Below are 16,763 nucleotides of genomic sequence, written 5' to 3'. Positions count from 1 at the left end.
ATTCATTTGTTTACATGGCTTCTGTAGGCAGAGGGAATACATATAAATGTCTTGCTGACTTCCCTAAGCATGCTACTTAGAGTAAAACTACTGTTAAAAGCAAGTTTAGCAGAAAATAAGCTCATTTTCATTGGATGACACAATTTCATCATGGATTCTCACTGGTCTTTGTGGATGGGGCTTAGTTTTGTTTTTATACTTCCCGTCCTGGAATTGATTTACCGAAATCATAGGATTACATCATTGGATTGTGGCCCAATGGTAAGCCCTGCTCTGAAAATATACCAGGATGTGTTTATTGGCCCATGTTTTTTCCTTAGAGCTTTGGGGTCATCATTCATTTGGTCATACATAGACAAGAATTGTTTTCTGAAGAAGATCTTGCCCAGAAATGATCTCTGCACCAATCTCCATGCAGGAGAGGACTTCCCTGGTGATGCAGTGGTTAAGAATCCACCTGCCAATGCAGGGAACACGAATTCGAGCCCTGGTCCAGGAAGATCCCACATGCCGCAGAGCAACTAAGCCCATGCACCACAACTACTGAGCCTGCACTCTAGAGCCCGTGAGCCACGACTGCTGAGCCTGCATGCCGCAACTACTGAAGCCTGTGTCCCTAGAGCCTGAGCTCCTCAACAAGAGAAGCCACCGCAATGAGAAGCCTGTGCACCGCAACGAAGAGTAACCCCCGCTTGTTGCAACTAGAGAAAGCCCTTGCACAGCAACGAAGACCCAATGCAGCCATAACTAACTAACTAACTAACTAACTAAATAAATAAATCTTCATGCAGGAGAGGAGTGGCCTTTTATGCAGGTACATGTACTGGTCAGCTTCCTTCATGTTCACAAAAAGATAAGATCCTTCCCAGTGGTTTTGCCCTTAGTCACTTGTGTCATATATTCAAGGTCAGACTTCTGTTAGTGGACTTTATCTTGAACTTCCTGTTGCCAAATTCTTAAAGAGAAACTTATTTATGAGAAGTTATATTCACAAAGAATTGTTTAAAAAATAAGAAGTCCAGCCATTGCTTTAAGATCTAAGATTTAAGTCTAAATTTGACCCTTGAGTTAAGCAGGAGTGTAGCTGCTAGACCAGCACTGTTCCAGTAGAAATATAATGTGTGCCACACATTCATTTTTCAGTAGCCACATTGAAAAAGGTAAAAAGAACAGGTGAGGTTAATTTTTTTTTAAATATTATTATTTTTTATTAGTTTCTGCTTTATAACAAAGTGAATCAGTCATACATATACATCTGTTCCCACATCCCTTCCCTCATGCATCTCCCTCCCTCCCACCCTCCCCATCCCACCCCTCCAGGTGGTCACAAAGAGAACAGGTGAGGTTAATTTTAATAATCTATTTTTATTTAACCCAATATATCTAAAACTTTATCATTTTAATGTGTAATCAGTAGAAAACTTGAGATATTTCCCTTTTTTGGTACTAAGTCTTTAAAATCTGGTGTATTTTATACTTATAGCATATCTGAATTTGGACCAGCCACATTTCAGATGCCCAGTAGCCATATGTGGCTGATAGCTTGTAGTGGACAGTACATTGTAGACCACTATAGAGCTATGTACAAATGTGCCCAAATTGGCACTATTTGTATTAAGCCAATAAGATGTCAAAAAAAAAGGTAATACAATTACAAATGTCATACTTGATGCAGATATAAGAATACAGGTTAATACTTCCTATATCATAAAGACTAATAAGCAGAAATCTCTTATTTTACTTAAAGTCATATAATTTTACTTAAAGTCAGGGCTTATCACCAGGAAACCATTTGTGTTTATCTTATAGACATGTGGATTAGGCCTGTGGTCCTTGTGAGTCTTTGATTGGGATGCTAGGAAGTTCAGAGACAAATCAATGGCCTATTTCTAGTATCTGAGCAGTGCTGAATGGCGAGAATTCTGAGCATAAACTTGACCCCTGGCTTGCTTCCCTTGGCTTTTCTTCACTGACTTCTTTCAGCTTGTTGCGTCTCATACTGCAATACGCCATGAAAAATTTTTTTGGAATAAGAATGGGGATGAATAAATAAGAGTTTTTGTTATTTAAGTTTTTATTGTTTAAGTAATTGTCGCTATAAATTTTATGGGAAATAGAATTAAATTTTAGAAAGACCAAAGTCTCTCAGTCGACTTTTGGTTCGTTTAAAATTAATAAAATAAATATTTAAATATTTACTATTTAAATATTTAATAATAAAATAAAATAAAATTTAATAAACTTGGATATACTTGGGGAGAGAGCATCTAAGTTATTATTTGGTCTAACTTGGGACTCTATAGGGATTAGCTGGTGATTTCTTACATCAGTAAGCTTTCAAATTTCAGCATTCATCAACATCAACTGGGGAACCTGTTTACAATCTGATGCCTTGGCTGTGTCCCATGGGTGGGTTAGGATCAGTAGATTTGGGTTGGGGTCTAGAATATGGTAGTTTAACACATCCTGTGGTTGTTGTATTCCTGGTAGCTACTTCTCCCATCTTCCTTCTTCCTCACTAATCCCCCAGAAAAAAATGCTCCCCATACTTAATCCCCACAGTCTTTTTCTTTTGGTTCCCCCCTCACCAGCCCCAGCTTTATTGAGACATAATCAACATACAACATTGTATAAGTTCAAGGTGTACAACATGTTGATTTGGTACATTTATATATTGCAAAATGATTACTGTCATAGTTAGCTAACACTTCCATCATGTGATATAATTACCATTTCTTTTTTGTGGTGATACATTTAAGATCTACTCTCTTACCAAGTTTCAAGTATGTAATACAGTGTTACTAACCATAATCACTATGCTGTACATTAGATTTCCAGAAATGCTTGTTTATGTTGTAGCTAGAAATTTGTATATACATCTCCCCTCCCACCACCACATCATTTTCTTGTCTTTCTTTCCCTGCCCCTCTCTGGCAAAGCACAGTGTTTTATAGGTCAACTCAGATTCTTTGGATTTTTCCTTTTTTTCCCTCCCTGCTTCCCCCATTACCTAGGTTTTGTAACTAAACAGTGGGACATGTCCAGTGTATTATCTAGGATTCTTTAAGTCTGTGACAGAAACCCATCCCAACTTGCCTAACCAAAAAGAGAAAAGAGTCAGAAGAGACTAGGGATGGGCCTTGTACCAGACACGCTGGATTGAGGCGAGAGCCATACACAGCTGTCTCTCTGGTTCTCAGCCCGGCTGACCAGCAAGGTCTCCTTACTTCCAGAAGGCAGGCAGGAGAACACTTTCCTCTTCGAGGAGGAGAGGGAGAGAGGAGAAGTGCCAATACTTGTGATTCAAAATCTCTTCTTTATCCCAGTTACTCATGCGTCATGACAGAAGGACTGACCATGGCAGAGAGTGGTTTTTTGGTTTACACTGGGATCTTTCTTTTAAAAAAAGAATTGGATTAATAAAGTAATGGATAAGTGCATAGTGTTTTGAGATTTTTCCCTCAATTACAACCAGTTATAATTGATTTACGTCTTAACAAGATTTTAATTTGTTTGAAACTATTAAGGCCATGGTATTTTTCTAAATTTAATAGTGTAGCATTCTAAGCAAAAGTGAATATTTATAAACTGAATGGATTTCCTTCTTTGAATAGATTTTAATCTATTAATTAAAATGCAGCTTCTTGTAGTATATTGAATTTTGAGAAGAAATCCAATTTCTTTTTTTAATTAACTAATTAATTAATTAATTTTTGGCTGCTTTGGGTCTTCGCTGCCAAGTACGGGCTACCTCTAGTTGCAGCGAGCGGGGGCTACTCTTTGTTGTGGTGTGCGGGCTTCTCATTGCAGTGGCTTATCTTGCTGCGGAGCACAGGCTCTAGGCGCGTGGGCTTCAGTAGTTGTGGCACGTGGGCTCAGTAGTTGTGTCTCGCGGGCTTTAGAGCGCGGGCTCAGTAGTTGTGGCACACGGGCTTAGCTGCTCTGCGGCATGTGGGATCTTCCTGGACCAGGGCTCCAACCTGTGTCCCCTGCATTGGCAGGCAGATTCTTAACCACTGCGCCACTAGGGAAGTCCCTCCAATTTCTATAAATTTAATAAGTTAAAATAATTTAACTCATTGAAACTAAAGAATTTTTTCAGCATCTTTAGAAATTGGTAATTTTACCTAAAATAGAACTTTATCTGATATATAACCCAATTAAAATGGTTCTATCATTATTTTGTAAGAATTGTCTATTCTTCAGAAATCATTCCACCAACTTCAACCTTATTTCATTCCATATTTTTTCCACTTTCAGTGAATCGTTTCCATGTCACTGTTACTGCACTAGACATCTTGGTGAAACTAGTGGGAAGGGAAGAAGGTGGAGAAGACCAAGTTGCTTTGTTAGGGACTTATGACATGTCATTCTGAAGTCGGCTGGAGTGCTGTTAGGGTCCCTGAGGACTAGTTGTAGGCATTGGTGCATTTGGGCAGGAGGAAGCTGGTAGTTTAGACAGGCAAGCTTCCCAGAGTTGACATCACAAATTTCCTCCCTCCTCCCAGTATCTTTAGGCTAAGAGGCCAACACTGTCTTCCTTTTAACACATACTCAAATGTCATGAAATCCAGCCCCAGTATTGACGTGGGAGGCAGAACTTTACTTCTCTGCTTACTGCAGCAGTTCTGTGTACAAACTTTCATGTGCTTGCTCAAGGAACCCTCTACTACATATTCATCATCCTTTTCAAAAATGGGTGGGTGAGAGGAGATGGGCAAAAAGGATGTGGTTGTTATGAGTCCTATTCTGGAATGGCCCCCATCGGCAAAGCCGTGCCTCCGGGCCTCTTTACTGTGCCTTCACGTTACAAAATTGTCAGAGTCCGTGGAGACTGTTTTGAGAGAGGGACCTTGCTGCTTCTCAACAATATTGTGGGTTTATAAAGTTGACTTATAATAGATCTGTGGCTCATAACAAATAAAGAAATAATGACTTTCTATGTCTGCAAAGCTTACAGTAGGTGGACCAAAAATGAGAGTGAGAAGGCAGGGAGGAAGCATGGCAGGTCAGCTCAGGAGCTCGGCTTTGGCAGCAGGAGGCTGCTCGGCGCCTGCGTGGAAGGTGCTGATTTTAAATCCTGTAAACAGATGATTTCACCCGCCCCCCACCACTCAATTTTGTGGGTAACTGTAGGTACCCCATGATGTGGGCTTGGTATAGTTGCCACAAGGAACGGTGACAAATGGAAAGAGAAGTAGGCATTTTTTCTTTTCTTCGGTACGCGGGCCTCTCACTGCTGTGGCCTCTCCCGTTGCGGAGCATAGGCTCCAGACGCGCAGGCTCAGCGGCCATGGTTCACGGGCCCAGCCGCTCCGCGGCATGTGGGATCTTCCCGGACTGGGGCACGAACCCGTGTCCGCTGCATCGGCAGGCGGACTCTCAACCACTGCGCCACCAGGGAAGCCCGAGATTTAGGCTTTAAAGACTTAAGTGTGGGTCTCAGCTGTGCCGCCCACTAGTGTGGTGCTCTCGTCTGGAAATGGCAATCTGGAATTTACAGCTCCATCATTAGGCGGTTGTGAGATACCATGGGGTGACTGTGAGGGCAGGGCATAGACAAGAGATGCCAGAAAAGCAGCCTTCTTAAAGCACATCCATTTACACTGGGAAGCCGGATTTCATAGTGATTAGGGGAAAAAAGAGTTGGATCTCGACAAACAAAAGTTCAAATTATGGAAATCAGTCTAATCTTGTTTGTAATCACAAATACGGCCTAATTATTACAGTGGAAAAAAGAACAAATGAAGAGTTGACATTTTTAGAGGGTTGGGGGAGTTAATCTTTTCAAAAATTGTATAATAGCGTAATATGATATTTGTCTTTCTACCCCAGTCTTGAAAGTCATATTACAAAAGCTGTGCCAGGCCACTGTCAGCCTTCCCGTGTGACATTCCTTTTAATCCTGTGACATTAAGTGACATTGCACTTAATATTTTTCCTCCTTCAGTTGTCAACTATTCTAACTCTGCCGGACCCTTATTAATCATTGGTTTAGCATGTGGTTCAAGTAGTTCTTCAAAATCACTTTCACTGACTTTTATGAAATCCTGAGTCTTTTATTCGTTCATGCATTTTCTCTTTGCATCAGTTTATTGTTGGATCATCTGAAATTTAGTGAGTGACTGACTAAAAGACAGAGATGTGAGTGGTAGGGATCGACTCTGTCATTGCATGGGAAGAATGGTTGAATGAAGACTCATAAAAAGTCTTCAGTTCATTGTTTTGTGTATTTTTTGCTTTCTTCAGTTCCTTAATAGAGTGCAGCTGGATAAAGAATACCTAGGTTAAAAGGATTTTTTTCTTTGTCAGAAAATTTTGAAAACTATGTGTGCTATGAAAATGTAGGCAGTCCATTTGGGAAAGGTTTCAAAACGTTTTTTATCCTAATACTTGAATCAAGATTAAACTTGGTATCAATAAGCAGGGTCATGATACTGAACAGAACTGTTTGCTTATCCACATGCTGTGTATTGATATTCATTTAACTTTTTGGTTCTTCCAGATCATTCTATATACCATGGAAATCTCGGGTATTGGTGATTTATTAATTATTATTTTATTTTTTAATTGAAGTATAGATGACTTACAATATTAGTTGCAGGTGTGTAACATAGTGCTTCAATATTTTTATAGATTATACTCCATTTAGAGTTATTACAATATAATAGCTATATTTCCCTGTGCTGTACAGTATATCCTTGTAGCTTATTTATTTTATACATAGTAGTTTGTATCTCTGAATCCCCTACCCCTGTCTTGCCCCTTCCCCCTCCCTCACTCCACTGATAACAACTAGTTTGTTCTCTGTATCTGTGAGTCTGTTTCTGTTTTGTTATAATCTTTCATTTGTTTCGTTTTTTAGATTCCACCTATAAGTGATATCATACAGTATTTGTCTTTTTCTGTCTGACTTATTTCACTAAGCATAATACCATCAAGGTTTATCCATGTTGTTGCAAATGGCAAAATTTCATTCTTTTTTATGGCTGAGTAATATTCCACACACACACACACACACACACACACACACACACATATACACACACATATATTTATGTATATATATCACATTTCCTTTATCCATTCATCTGTTGTTGGACACTCAGGTTACTTTCATATCTTGGCTATTGTAAATAATGTTGGTGTGAACATTGGGGTGCATGTATCTTTTTGAATTAGTGTTTTCTTTTTCTTTGGATATATACTCAGCAGTGGAATTGCTGGATCATATGGTAGTTCTGTTTTTAGTTTTTTGAGGAACCTCCGTACTGTTTTCCATAGTGGCTGCACTGATTTGCATTCCCACCAACAGTGTACAAGGGTTCCATTTTCTTCACACTCTTGCCAACATTTGTTATTTGTGGTGTTTTTGGTGATAGCTGTTCTCACAGGTGTGAGGTGATATCTCATTGTGGTTTTGATTTGTGTTTCCCTGATGATTAGCAGTATTGAGCATCTTTTCATGTGCCTCTGTATGTCTTATTTGGAAAATGTCTGTTCAGGTCTTCTGCCTGAAGAGCTTCTTTGGCAGAAGAAACAGCAGATGCAAAGGCTCCTGTGGTAGTGTGGCTGGTGCCTTCGAGGAGCAGCAGTGGGACTAGGGTCACATGAGCATGGGTGGCCGTAGTGGTAGATGAGGTCAGAAAGCACCAGAGACCAGATTATGTGGGGCCTTACAGACTATTGTAAGGGTTTTGGCTTTCACTCTGACTGAAACGGGGACCACTGTAGGGTTTGGGGTAGAGAGCAACATGTTCTGACTTACATTTGAAGAGAATCACTCTGGTTGCTATGTTGAGAATAGACAGTAAGAAATCAAGGATGGAAGCAGGGATGTAAGTGATGACATATGACAGTGGCTTGGACCAGAGTGAAGGTAGTGGAAGCTAATTACTATCTTTCCTTACTTTTTTTTCTCTCTATTTTCCTTACTTTTTAATCACATTCTTTCTTTGGCCTAAAATTCATGCCGTATTTCAAAGGCCTCCTCATATCTTTCAAGGTCCAGCTCAGTTTTTCTCATTAGGCTTTTTTATTTTTATTTTTTTTTGCGGTATGCGGGCCTCTCACTGTTGTGGCCTCTCCCATTGCGGAGCACAGGCTCCTGACGCGCAGGCTCAGCGGCCATGGCTCACGGGCCTAGCCACTCCGTGGCATGTGGGATCTTCTCGAACCAGGGCACGAACCCGTGTCCGCTGCATCGGCAGGCGGACTCTCAACCACTGCGCCACCAGGGAAGCCCCTCATTAGGCTTTTCTTAAACACTCCAGCCCCTGCTGGTCATTCCTGGCAGTGAGCTCTTTTCACTTAAGGTATAAGTGACTTTTGCACTTACACCTTATAGTATAGAAGGCAATTGTTCTCTATTTCTTTCTTGCAGGTTGATTTATATTTCTTTCTATGCTGTAACAAGGGACTTGTGCTTTTCAGCACAAAGTAGGTACTTAGTAAATCTTTTTGGATGGCTAATGTGGCTAATTCTAAAGAAAATGGAACATGTATTCATACTGTTGATTTAGTCCTTTTACATTCTTATTTTCTGATTAGTAGGAGTCAACCCCATCCATTCATTTATTTGAAAAATATTTACCAAAAACTTACTATTTTATGGAGAATATAACATATAAGAGAAACAGTAATTTTCTCAAAGAGTTTATAGTCTGGCAAGAGAAGACACGAATCTTTATAATTAGACTCTAAAGCATTGTGAATTACACGTGATATGAATGATATCAAAAAGGCCACTGGAATTCAGTCATGGGAATGTTGCCTCTGGCTGGCTGTTCTTCAAGAAGAGTGGTTGTTAAACCTTGAAGGTGGAGTAGGTGCAAGAAGTAGAGAGGATGGCATGAGCAATGCTGGGCGTGCTAAGCATTTTCATGGGGAGCAGATAGATAACCTTCTATTGAGAAAGTTTGTATAGAACTTTGGGTTTCTTTAAGGAAGTATAAAGAAATACACTAAAAAACCACCCTGACCCCCAGAACCACCATGCAAATCCATGCCATCTTCACCTTTCACCTGGACTATGCAACTGCCTGCTAACTTCAGGTCTCAACTTAATCAATTTATATGTCACTACCTGTGAGAGGCCTGCCTACTCACCCTGCCTAAACCAGGTCCCACCCCTGCCCCTTTGTTCACTATCATCGTGGCCCTTTAATTATGTATTTTACTTGATTGGGAGCGTCGTCATTGAAAAAGTGCTATACGGAGAGAGTAGATGGGTTGTCTGGGGGAAAACACAAGGATCAGGGAGGCCTTTTAAGAAGTGATGGCCTGGGACTTCCCTGGTGGTCCAGTGGTTAAGACTCCATGCTCCCAGTGCACAGGGTCCGGGTTCGATCCCTGGTCAGGGAACTAGATCCTGCATGCTGCAACTGAAAGATCCTGCATGCTGCGACTTAAAAAAAAAAAAAAAAGATCCCACACGCTGCAACTAAAGATCCCTCAGTCTGCAACAAAGATCCCGTGTGCCACAGCTAAGACCCAGTGCAGCCAAATAAATAAATAAATAATAAAGAAGTGATGGCCTAGACATGATATGATGTGGATTTGACTTAGTGCCGTTGTGGCAACGGGAATAGAAAAGAGGGGAGTGTTCTGTGGGGTATAGAGTACAGGCCACAATTAGTAGCGTTTGTAGTTATAACCTCTGGTGTTTTATGGAATAAGCAATTGTATATAAATACAGTTAGTCATCTTTTTTAGCAGCTTTTGACAATCCACAGCTAGAAGCTTATGCAGTTTGCTCTGCAAGAAAGACTTTTCCACACAAATGTGCTCCAACCACCTCAAAGTAATGCAGAGTTCTTAAATATCTGAATTCCATTTACCAACAATTGGTAATTATCTTCAGCTTTAGCGGAAGTTAATGTCTTGGGATGTGTTCCACACAAGAGAAAAAAGACATCTTTTCCCCTAAGGCTGTACAGGGAGTAAAAGTTGAATATCTTTGAAAAGAGATGACTCTAGAATGAGTCAATTTTACTTCTCCTGCACAAACCATCACTATTTGTTGCTAGGCAAGGAAACCACCAAAAGTGCTCGATATAAAAGAGTTTTTTGTTTCTTTTTATCAATCCTTGGACAGATCATGGAACTTCATGTGTATTTACTGAAAAATATGTTGGAATTTTAAACAGGTATTGAAAATATACGAAGTTTTGATTTCCATATCTGGGATAATGTTTAAAAATGATTCTTGAAATGGTTTTGCTGTTCTTAATTTAATAGCATTTTAAGAGTGTAGATCAATTTTTTAAAAATTGTTATCTATGTCAATGAATATCATTCCAGTGAGGGCCCATTACGTTCTCTCCTTGACTGTTGAGATAAAGATGTTGTCTTGATTCTTCCCACACTCTCTATCCTAAATTCTTCTCTAATTACATGTATAAGGGTCTGCCATTGTTTCTTTTTCCTTTATTTTTGTCCAGCATTCATTTCCTCTTCTAGTAACAACTCACTTGCTTCTTTTGAGGACTCACTTGTCCCCCACTGCCTTCAGTTTTGGTCTACATGCCTTTTCTTCTCCAAGGGCATGCCCAGTGAGCTTTGCAAAACCATTCTGTCAGCAGCATGAGTTTCTGTCTCACTGCACCTTCACTTCTGAGTACTGTTATTTTTCAGAGTTGATATTTTGGTGCATAGAAAATTATATCTAATTTTTGTTTTAATTTTTAACATATAATTATTAGTGATTTAAATTTTTCCTTTTGTGAATTATCTATTCACATCTGCAAAAGAAAAGTTTAATTAAGTAATTGAATTAAAAGCCTTATCATGTTTAAAGAATTCAGAAGAGTTAAACCAAATCTTTATTATTTTCTCATATTTGTCTGGCTGCATATTCAGTCAAATATGATTCAAGCTAATCAACAGCTTGAAAGCTTTGTTGGACTCAGTCTTTAAAATGAACAACTTTTGGAACTTAAAATTCTTTCTATTTGTGTCCATCCCTTTTACAAATTTACAGGTGGGCTATTATTATGTTGTGGATCATAACATATCATTTGAGAAAATTGTGGGGAGAAGAGCCTTTTCCTAAAGGGCAGCAGGCTGGAGGGAAAATTGCATTTTCTGATACTTTTCCACCCGGAAAGAGGAAGTGAGGGGCAGCTTCAGTCACTGCAGGCTCTCTGTTGAATGCCCTGAAATCATTTATTGGTAGATCGAATAGGAAGGATTTTTCTGATCTTAATCATTTTCCTAGCACACTCTTGCCGAGTAAGCTAAGCATTGGGCTATGATTATGTATGATAAACCGTGAGTAATGAGTATGCTTTCTCTTAGCAAGAAGGCACCGTGAAAAGCCACTGGGAAGGGGTCTTAGTTGAGAATTTGGTGATAACTTTATTCATCTCAGGTGACAGCTGGCTTGCGGGGTCTGATGGCTCGCTGCTTTCTCTTCCCAGAGGTCTCACATCTCTGCTTATTGCAGGCATACTATGTTTTCTTTAGTGTCTCTAGACATAAATATAATCCCGCCTTTGCTTTCCTCATTTATATAGTAAAACACAAAATGGAGTTTGAAGTACAGTGTAGTTGAACAGGTATGTGCATGTGTGTGTATGCATGTGGTTTTTTGGGGGGAATTTGAAGGGTTAAACAAGGATGTTAGTTATTGTTATTGGTTTTATTTTTCAATGTCCAATCTAGGAAATTAAAATATGAGGGTGCATTTCCAGTCTATACAAATCTTTTCATAATGAATGTTTTCAGTACTTGCCCTTCAGGTGAGGTTTCACCTCCCCAGATTACTTAGCAAAAATATTTTAAATAAAAACACTTGTTTAATGTATTTGTCATCTGCTTCTGTCTGTATCTTCTAAACACAATCTGCTGCTTTTGGAAATGAAATTGTATACTAAAGCATTTTGCAATTTGCTTAGTTATTATATCTCTCTTGACCTCTGGAGGAAAAGCGATTTTGTTTTTGGTTGTCATTTAAGCAGATGTCTGTTACCTGAGAGAGCAGGTTAGTACAGATCTAATCATAATTAGAAGTGGGAGGTTTTTTTTTTTTTTTAAAGGAGTGCTACATAGTGTTAAATTGTGTCCTTTGGGAATGGGACATATAGCCTCAGCAGAGGCTTACCGTGGGTGGATCGTTTAAGGAGCTTTAAAGGACTAGCTTTCTTTTTAATAAATTTGGTGAGTATTAATCAGTTTCCCTTACCATCAGCTTTGTCTACTAGAGGTTTTCAGAAGAACATAGATACTATTCTGAAGAAAATTTGCCTTTCTTATTGCAGAAGGCATAGATATGAAACCAGGACACAAGGGAAGAATTTTTAGACATCAGTAGAAAATGTGAAGCAGTCGTTCCTTGTTGTTGGAGTAGCCCTCATTTTCCCATGTGAGAACATTGCATTGAATAAGGTAGTTATAAACTCAAATTTTAGCTGAAGATAGAGTGGCTTGATTGTTAAAGTTTTTATGCAACTTTGCAAATTCATTTTTGCATGGGGTTTGATCTTATTTATTACGGAAACATGAACTCTTAAAAAATACATTACTTATGTTGTGAGGGAAAAATGAAGTTTTCCAAAGCAGTTTTGGAAATAGTCTCTCATTGTAATCTCAGCTTTCTGATTTTACTTCTTTTCCATTGATCTAAGTTATGTAAAGTAAAACATCTGAGTGAGGTTTTTTCAACACTGAGTTGAGCCTTTTAGAGATACATTGGCATAGTCAATTTTAACTAATAAATTCTAAGCCCATTAGGAAGCAGAAGCTTGCATTTGAGTATTTGTTTTATCCCTGGCCTCATAATAACCAGCAATTGGGGTCCACCTTCGCGAGAGTCTTTGGGATATAGTTACTTGGATACATTGCATTTATTTTAAACTCACCCAAAGTAGTATTGATTTTCTCAGCCTCATTAATGTTTCTGGGATTCTGTTGTCACATAGATTGAAAATCCAGAATTGAGTCTTAATTTCTTCCTCACTTTTATCCCCTGTGTTCAATATGCCACCGAGTCCTCGTGTTCTTTCTTTGAAATGTTCCTGATTGATATACTTCCTTCCTGTGCTGCTGAATCCTCTCTTCAGCACTCAGTGCCGGATGTCTTAACTAATCAGTTAGCTTCTGTTTCCCCCACCTCTGTTTACTCCTCTTACAGTCAGCCCCACGTGAGCTTTCAGATTAAGTTTCCCATGCTTAAATTTCATATTTTGACTCTTCTACTCAAGAGCCTGGAATGGCTCCCTGCTCACTGGTGAGGTTCCAAGTGAATTACTGCACATTCTGTGCCCAAGTTTCTTCTAATCTTCTCTTCCTCTCTAGTCTCACATCTCACTACATGCAGTGACCGGCTTGTGAGTGGTAGGCTCTAAAAGTTCCTTTAAAGTGGGGTGGTTTGGAAGTTGGAATTAATTTTTTTTTTATGTGGAAACAATTCTTTAAGAGCTGTGGATGAGTTCCTAAGCTATAACTCGAAGGCCTGTGTATCCTAATGTAGCTGATTTCTGAGCTCTGGGAGCCAGGAGCCATGTTGAATAGGAAGGTAGGGGAGCATGAACTGTTTTCCCTTTCATTCCTCAGTATGGGGTCATCCAACACTAGGCAGAGTTCACAGTGAGTTTTCATGTGTAAAGATGGTCTTTAGCATTTGATTTCTGTTAACTGTCTTCTAAGTCTTAGTTCCTCTCCCCAGACTCTTAGGCCTGGAGAGCTACCCCAGGCATTAATTGCATTAATTAATTCAGAACTATATTATTTGTTTATTAAAATAACAGTAGTTACTTTAAAAAATAACAAAATAACTTTCACTTACGATTTTCCTAATCCTTGCAAATGGTCTTGCATGTTACATTAAAGTTACCTCCGTTTAATAGCTGAATATATTGAGACAGGGTGAAGTTTAAGTACATGCAGTTATTTAGGTAAACACAGAAGACTTAGAAGTAACCTGTATATATTTGTAAATCACTTAGAAAGAGTAAGTGCCATGTGAGTGTTTGCTAGAGAAATATATAGATAACCTGATCACTTCCCCACTTCATCTCTTCCCCTGTTATACATAAGCTCCACTGGAGCACTGTTCCTGCTTTTGAAGACTGTAGTTTCAGGGTTGAAGAAAAGAAGATAAAAGATACCAAAAGAGTTTCTGGGACTTGTTACCCTCCCCATCCTCAAATCCATCCCCAGAAAATTCTCTACCCCAGACTGGGTGTCTTCATATAACAAGTAGAGATTTGGCTCAAAAAGCATCTTCATGAAAAAGACAAATATTATATGATATCACTTTTATGTGGAATCTAAAAAATAGTATAAATGGACTTATTTACAAAACAGAAACAGACTTACAGACATAGAAAACAAATTTATGGTTACCCAAGGGGAAGGAGGTGGAGGGATAAATTGGGAGTATGGGATTAACAGATGAATACTACCATATATAAAATAAACAACAGTGATTTACTGTATTGCACAGGGAACTATATTTAGTATCTTGTAACAAACTATAATGGAAAAAAAGCATCTTCATGCTAAAATGCATGGAAAGAACCCCTGGGAAGGATTAAGGAATTCTTGGTTATTCACACATTATTGTCAGCTAGTTAATGATGTTTTCCTCTTAGCTACATTGAGGGCCTTTCTGGTGGGATAAAGTTGAAAAGGAAACAGATTGTCTTGGAAGCTGGGAGCACTCCTGTGGTTTAGATCTGTACTGTCCAGACCAGGAGCCACCTGCCACATGAAGCTCTCAAGCTCTTGAGATGTGGTTAGTTTGAACTGAAATGTCCTTTAAGTATAGAATATGTGTTGGCTTTAAACACCTTAGTACAAAAAAAAAAAAAAAAAAAGAATGCAAAATATCTCGTTAATAATTATTTATATTAACATTGAAATAATAGTTTGGATATATTGAGTTAAATGAAATATGTTATGATTAAAATGTTCATTTTTTTAATGTTTTTTAATGTGGCTCCTAGAAAGTTTAAAATTACATAAGTGGGGCTTCCCTGGTGGCGCAGTGGTTGAGAGTCCGCCTGCCGATGCAGGGGACATGGGTTCGTGCCCCGGTCCAGGAAGATCCCACATGCCGCGGAGCGGCTGGGCCCGTGAGCCATGGCCGCTGAGCCTGTGCGTCTGGAGCCTGTGCTCCGCAACGGGAGAGGCCACAACAGTGAAAGGCCCGCGTGCCGCAAAAAAAAAAAAAAAAAAAATTACATAAGTGGGTTGTATCATATTTCTATTGGGCAGTGCTGGTTTAGACTGATCCTCTTCCTGTCCTTTGTATTCTAGCTTTTGTTCCTCCTCAGTCATCTTGCTCCATCATGTATCTCCTCTCTTTCCTACATCTTCAGCCTCTCTTCTTCACTGGCTCTTTCTCTCAATTTTCATTTATTCATTCATTCAACAGATATTTCCTGAGCTTTTAGTGACTATGCTAGTATTATAAACATGCAAAAGTCTCTCTCAGGCTGAAAAACAACAAGCAAACACACCCAACCTTGTCTCAGTACACATCACCCTCTACCACGTGCTCTCCTTCCCTTTACAGCCCAGCCTCTTGAAGAAGAGTTTGTACTCTTTACCTCCATTTACCTTTCCAGCCTCCTTCCTCAAACCTCAACAGTCTGGCTTTTACCACTTGTACCACTCCATGTAAAAGGTTTTCCTAAGGCCAAGGATGTCCTCCTAGTTTTCAGATGCTATGGTAACTTTTCAGTCATTAGTTGCAACATTTGAGGCTCTCCCTTGGAATCTCTCCTTGACTTTCAAGACATGTTTCTCTCCCTCCCTTTCTCCCCTCAGAATCTCTCCTTGACTTTCAAGACATGTTTCTCTCCCTCTCCCTCCCTTTCTCCCCTCCCCACCTTCTCCCCGCTTCCCTTCCCTCTTCCCCCTTCCTGTCTCTCTCTCTCTCTCTCTCTCTCTTTTGTGTGTCTGTGTGTTTCTCTCTCTCCTATTTTACCTTGATTGTTACCCTTGTCACTTACCAGCTCTGCCACCTTGGGTGGGTTTAACCTCATGGGGCATCAGTATGTTTTGAGTCAGGTCTGGGCTCACCATATGTCTTCAGTGGCAGTATTAAGACCCGCCTCTCTCCCTGGGCTTCTGCTTGGTTTCTTTGGAGGATTCCCATCATTTTCCCAGGGTTCTGCAGAGCCTCTGTTTTCTATTTTGTTTCTTCCCTCTCATATTCTCATCCTTGGTTGCTTCTCCATATCCATCCTTCCAATTAGAATGCATTCATTTCTTCATATATTTCTTCTTTTCCTCTAATCCTTTAAGACTTACCTCAAATATATAACCACTTCCGAAGTGTTTTTATCTCCTTCAGCTAACCTTTTGCCTCACAGATCCTCAGTTTTCTCATCTGAAAACAGAGGTGGTGGCATCTCTCACATTTAATTCATAATATTCTGGGTCTCACTTGAGATGATGATAGAGGTGAAAATGCTTTGAAAAATGTAAAACACTTTATACATATTACTGTCACTTCCTGATGCCTCATGAGCATTTATTATCTCCATCACATACTTGTGGGGACAAATTGTACATATACATGAAGTGTCAGTAGTACAGGATTGAATTCTTTCATATGTGTATTTGTCTTCCCCCCACCCCAGTCAAGTTCCTATAGAGTAAATTACATGCCTTCGGGAAAGAAAAGAAAGACTCTGAAAGAAAACCTTACTCTCTTTTCTGTTTAGTATACTTTGTAGCTTTATGCCAGACGTGTACTAATAGATGCTCCATATGTTTTTTTTGCAGGGTTCAGTTAAACTAGCAAATTTGCA

The 16,763-nt window shown here is 39.4% G+C and overlaps 1 protein-coding gene across 8 annotated transcripts in view; it reads left to right on the top strand.

Annotated features, from left to right (window-relative positions):
* HECW2 (HECT, C2 and WW domain containing E3 ubiquitin protein ligase 2) overlaps positions 1-16,763 on the top strand; it is a 412,125-nt gene that overhangs the window by 144,233 nt on the left and 251,129 nt on the right. Inside the window, exon 1 of one of the 8 annotated variants that reach the window (XM_081242424.1) lies at positions 793-814. The exons of the other annotated variants lie outside the window; for them this stretch is intronic. The gene's annotated coding sequence lies outside the window, so the exon portion shown is untranslated. Of the gene's footprint in view, positions 1-792; positions 815-16,763 lie in introns of those variants that run through there. 8 annotated transcript variants of the gene reach the window in all.

The sequence above is a fragment of the Mesoplodon bidens genome, assembly GCF_964165515.1.
Source record: "Mesoplodon bidens genome assembly, chromosome: 8".
Taxonomy (NCBI): domain Eukaryota; kingdom Metazoa; phylum Chordata; class Mammalia; order Artiodactyla; family Ziphiidae; genus Mesoplodon; species Mesoplodon bidens.
This window is presented reverse-complemented; position numbering and strand designations above follow the sequence as displayed.